The sequence below is a fragment of the Monodelphis domestica genome, chromosome 4, assembly GCF_027887165.1.
Source record: "Monodelphis domestica isolate mMonDom1 chromosome 4, mMonDom1.pri, whole genome shotgun sequence".
In the NCBI taxonomy this organism is placed as follows: Eukaryota; Metazoa; Chordata; class Mammalia; order Didelphimorphia; family Didelphidae; genus Monodelphis; species Monodelphis domestica.
Genome location: NC_077230.1, coordinates 450,090,858 through 450,096,857, shown reverse-complemented (window position 1 = coordinate 450,096,857; position 6,000 = coordinate 450,090,858).

Sequence of the window (6,000 nt, the reverse complement as noted above, 5' to 3'; positions counted from 1 at the left end):
TTTTAGGTAAAGAAGATGCTACCTCTCTGAATCCAAAACTGAAGTGTTGGAGAAGCCACCATGAAGATGCCTCCAGACCACAAGCTACACAAAAATGAACTTTGGGTGTAGTTGATTGAACATTTATTTGTATGTATACTTTCATGCCAAAGGGGACTGCCCCCTAACTGGCTTTTTGTCAATGCGTTCAGCAATTATTGGTTTTGTTCTTTTTTTCTCTTATCCTCAAATTATTGTAATCTTTAAATTGATTATGTTTTTATGATCCTTTGGAGAAGGACTTCTTCCCAGAGGATCAAATGGGGGATTGTAAAAAATAGACTCGAATACAGGACTACAATCCCCACAAGCCTTTGCTCCACTTCCCCAAAATGCTTTGTAATCTCACAGAATTCTGAGGTGGGCTGAGATTGAGGAAGGATTTAAGCTGGTGGCAAAGGTTTTTGGCGCTCTTTTTGGACTTCCATTTTGGAGCAGACGTGGCTCTTTCCATAATGTAGGTGAGGTCTTGTCTAGGCCTCTGGCCTAGGCACGTTTTCCTTATCGTGTATTTTCTTTAATCCTTAATCCTTAATAAACCTCTAAAAAATATAATACTCCTTGCAGAGAGAAACTAATTTCTACCTGCCTCAGTCTCCCCTAAATTTTAATCTTAACAGTTTATATAAGAGATCTCTTCCTAATAGATTTGTAGGTAAATCAGGCATTAAGACGAATGAATGTTCTGCTGATAAAGGGCCCCTGGACACGATTCAGGGAGAAAGCTTACTAATATTTTGAGACTTCTCTTACACTTCTACCACATTTAAAGAACCAGTGAATTACATTCAGAACCAGGTTTGCTCACTAAGACTGATCTGGAAGCTCCATTATCTAGGAGACAATCATAAGTGTTCCCAACTTTAAGGGTTACATGAGGCACTTTACTAGGGAGGAGAGGAACAGATTGGAATTATTGGCATAAAAATACATGGGATCTGGAAAGGAGTAGACCTCACCCCCCAGATTCCAATATCACTTCCCCTCTCTTGCACCATTCCAAATCATTATTCCTCTGGTTATTTCTCTAGTATCTCCCACACTGACCACAGTTCCCTTGAAGGGTGCCATGGTTTGCATCATGAGAATTATGAGCCCTGTTAAGTATTATTTTTTCAGTTTTTGTTTCTAAATTCCTGATTTTTACTCCTATAGTTTATCACTACATGACCTGGCCTGCCAAAGAAAAATAACACTCTATTGAACTGTTAAGTCTTTTTAACTTCTTTCAAGGGGCTATGATTTCCTCAACTGTAATGGTTAAAATGGGAGCCAAGATAGCTGTCTCCCTTTCTCTGTCCCGTCTAATCCTGTCCAAATTTTAAAACTTTCTTGGCTTTTTTTCCTTTTTCTCTCTCTCACACCCTTCAAAAACATTTATGGCTATTCTCTTCAACTGTTCTATGTTCATACTAGCCCTAACCGGACAAAGATTTTGAAAGTATTTCTTTTTGGGGAAGGAATGGTTCACACAATGGTACCATATGATGTGGGTATCAGTGGGCTTAATTGGATCCAATCCTGCATACCTAAGCCAGGAATTGTGAGTTCAAGTCCCATCTCTATTATAAAAGGATTAAGACTTTCAGTACGGAGAGGGGGAAAGAGTGGAGACCCTTCCCCCCCTCAAAGCGGGATGTTTAGGGTTGGCTCTGAGAGAAGAGAGGGGGTTTGAATATTTTCCCCCTTCTGCTATCACTCCTTAGCTAAAGCTGCTCTCCTCAATTCACTCTTGTCCCTCTTGTCCCTCCTCCACTATTTGAGACCAAAGGGTCTCCCCTTGATCTGTTCACTCATACTCAGCTTGGGGAATAGATAACTTTTAATGTCAACTCAATCAGGTAATACAAAAGGAATGACAGGCAGGAAAGAATAGGAAAAGGAAAGTGGAGAAAGGGGTCCTTGTCTCTAAACCCTTTCCCCTCCCTCCTTGAGTTTGGGGGGAACTCAGACCTTGGCAGCCTGAGCCCCCTGAGAGAAAGTCAGGTTGACTCACCCCTGGGCAACAGGATTTGAGATAGTCTGCTCATATTTCTCTTCAGAATGTTCCTTCAATTGGGAAATGTTGGGGGGAAGGATTTCTAGTCACCAGCAGGAAAAGTAGGTAACCCTCAGGAGAAAGTGTTTTCTTTTTTTTTTTACCCTCTCCCTTTGGCTTCTCAAGACTAAGAGAGGCGAACTCCTTTACTTGTGTAAGGGAGACTGCCAGCAGTTCCCTCAAGAAAGGAAAGATAGGAGTTTTACCGTTTGGGGGAAGAATCTGAAGTTGGGAGGGATGGAAGAAAGAATCAACCACGAATCATATATGACAATCGAGCCCACAGATAAGCTCAGCCAGTCCCTCAATCCTGTAAACCTTAAAATTTCTTAGACTTATAAATGTTGGAAATTTCACCATTGGGAAATTTCATACTTGGAAAATTTCTTAGTGATAGTCTATTGGAATGTGAACCCCATTGGCATGGGAGGTTCCTCCTCCTCCCTTCTTAAGATTACTTTAGGACAGAAACCTTTTGCTGAACAATGGAAAGGGCTTTGACCTATGCTTAAGCATAGAACAGGAATTTCTTTGAGTCATGATTGATTCTAGAATTGATACAATAGAGATACTTGGAATGACAGAACCAGGTCTTGGAAACTGCAATCTCCACCCTACTCAGTCCTAACAGGATTTAGGAAGGGCTGCAGCATAGATCAAAATTTAATTATTCCAATCTCTACCCTACTCAGGGTAACAGGATTTAGGAAGGGCTGTAGCAAAGGATAAAGATTTAATTATTTGAGAATATGACCCTCAACAGACATGTGCAAAGCCACAGACCTCTGGGCGGTCCTGGGTTAAGCTAGAGCTACCATTGGCACAGGGAAGACATGGACAGTGATTGGTAGATGTGAGAACTGAGGGGAGGGAACTTGGATGGTTTCCTTAAAGAGAGAGGGGTCTGAGGACTGAGAGGTGGTTGGAGAGTTTTGGCTCTGAGTGGTTGGAGAGGTGCTCTGAGAAGTTTGCTCTGAAGGAAGCTGGAGGTGGAGGCCCCTGAGACTGTTTCTCCATTTTGGTCACGTGAGTGATAGGGACTGATCTCTTTTCTTTGCCTCAGCTATCTAAGGGCTTGGGCCTTTTGGCCCAGCCTAAATAGAAGGGGTATTTAAGCCCTATTCCCTTCTCTCCCCTTTCTCTCTCCCTCTCTCTCTCTATCTCTAATACCTTTCTTCCTCCTGTTTGTAATTAAACTCTATAAAAGGTTGACTGCTGACTTGAGTTTTCATTTAGGAATTACATAGCTGAATTCCTTGGCAACCTTAAATTATTATATATCAGTCTTTTAAAGTGATTTCCTTGTCACAATCCCAAGGACAGGAAACCCTGAGGTGGCTGTGACCCCATGGGAATCAGAACTGTGTTCAGAGATCAGTAAAGAGCAGAGCCCAGTCCCATCAATCCTCGCTTGATGCACAGACTTTTACGGCTCATGGTTAGGGAGTAGAGCAGGAAATGTGCCTCAGAGAGACAACAGAGTGAAAGGAGTGAACGTAGGGCAGGAAGAAAGGAAAGGTGAGAGAGAAAGAGAGTGAGAGAGAGTGAGAGTGGGCTGGCCGCTGTGAGGCTCGTCTTTTATTAATATTCATATGCAAATGTTCATAATACATATTAATAGGAGACATAGTGGATTATCATTGGTAGAAAGGTAAATTGTCATAAGATAAGGGCATAGCCTTTTTCAGCCTGGGGAGAACAAAGAAATCTGAGTTCCCTCCTAAACTAGTTGGGATCAAAGTTCAGTGCCTTACTGGCCATGGGCAGGACAGAGAATGCGCTCTCCTAAGACCTAACTTTATGGCTTAATTATCTGTCTTGAGTAAACACAACTGCGGACTGCTACAACCAGCCAGGGTCTTCTCCTCTTCAAGATTCCCAACTCCTGGGTCCCTCCCCCATTGAGGTGATCAGTTTCACCCACTCTTAAGCCTAGCACTTTTTCTTTAGTGCCAGCCTCTGTCACACTTAATTGGATCCAATCCTGTATACCTCTTTGTGACCCCACAAATGCTATCATAAAGCTGGTTTGGGTGTTCATCTTCTTCCTGGTTAACATATTCAAATTTCTGCTAATTTTCTGGAGGAGTAGAACAGTCCTTTGTTCTTTTCAACAATGCCTCCCTGGCCTCATATAACTTCACATGGTCTTCAGGATTATTGGGGTCCCATTGTGGGTCCTGTAATGGCCAATGTTTCATATTCTCATTTTGTGAATTAATAGTGGCCTTAAAAATTGCTTCAGTTCTGTTTGAACCTAGTCCTGTATGACTGAGGAACTGAACTATCCATACTTGTTGTCCAGTGACCCTAACTAAGGACCTAGGCTATATCTAAAGATTGAGGTGGGGAGTTCTCATAATTGTGAATCTAAGCCTTATCTGAAAAGTGGCGCATTCTAATCAACTAATTATTGTTTACAAGTTCTTTTGATTGTGTATAGCTACACTTTGGATCAACACGACTGCAGAGGTTGAAGACAGCCTTGACAAGATTTATCAATAAACTCGATGGCTCCATGATATGTAACCCAGCGTCCTTTTGGGACTCTCTTAAGTACTTCCTCCTCTCAGACACCTGGTACTTTCCCCTCACATCCTCTTTGCTCTTCCTGTGGCTCCTTTTGCTATTTGGTCCCAGACTGTTCAATGCTTTGTTAAATTTGTGGCTGCTTGACTTTCCCAGTTCCAATTGCAGATGGTAGTTCATGAGCAACAAGGACACCTCTAACCCTTGGATGCTGTTGGTGCTACCTTCCATTCCCCAAAACTCTGTGATAACCCCACTCTCCAATTATGCAGGACCCTGTGTCCATCCCTGATCCTGCATCCCCATTCAGCAGGAAGTCGTTCCAGAAGACAGACTCTTCTTCTGCATCCAGGTTCTTGGCTCTGTGGTATTTGGAGGGGGAAAGAGGTGGGTTACCAAAGACATAGGTTTATGTACAGATGTTGAAGGATTATTGTAAAGATGTAGGAGCTCTGTAACTGCCAACCAGCATAGACATAGTAAACCAGGGACTTTCCCAGCTTGGATCTCTGACAAACCAGCAAAATTTGACAGAGTTGCCCTAGGGTGGTCAATATATCATTATCATCCATTTGCATTGCAGTTCCCACCCTACTGGGGAAATAAACTGAATCATGGGTAATGTGATATCAGTTCCTTGGGCACAGTGAGGCTACACACCTCCAAAGACCACTGCCCCATCCCTTGGGCAGTGCTAGGCAAATTGAAAGACTACCATTGGTTTCTGTGAAGAAGTGGGAGTGACAGGAAGTGATGTGGAAAAGAGGAGTATAGAAGAAGAGACCAGCATGGTCTAGGGGGTCTTTCCTTCCTGGCAATTGGAGTGGGTGGCTGAGATTCCTGCATTGGTGGAACTCTGGCTGAGGATTACCCAGAAATCCATGTGGAGACATTGGTAGGCTTGTAGAATCAGTCTCTATCTACAAGTGTCCACTTTCTCTCTTTCCACCTCTTTGTAAATAAAGCTGCTCAAAGTTATTCTGACTGAAGCTATAAGATTTTAAAATCCGGGATCACAATATTACTTTATAACTCTCATATTTAGTATAAAACATAAATTGAAACCTTACAAGAGGATGGGGTAAGAAGCAGTTGCACTCCAATATTAACATTAAGCCTTTCTCTGCTTTAAAACCCAAAGTGTTTCTTGGGGTGCCAAAGAAAGGAGCAAGTGCTAGATTTCACACCCAAGACCCTTTAATTCACCTCCTTGTTCTTCTGGGGAAGAGGGGATGTTAAGAAGAAATGACCGCTGGGCAAAACAATATTAAAATAAAATGAAAATAAATAAATGTAAATTTAAATAAAATAAATTTATTTATAAAAATTTATATAAATACATAATGTATTATATATAACAAATTTATATAATTAAATAAATTTCAATTTAAAAA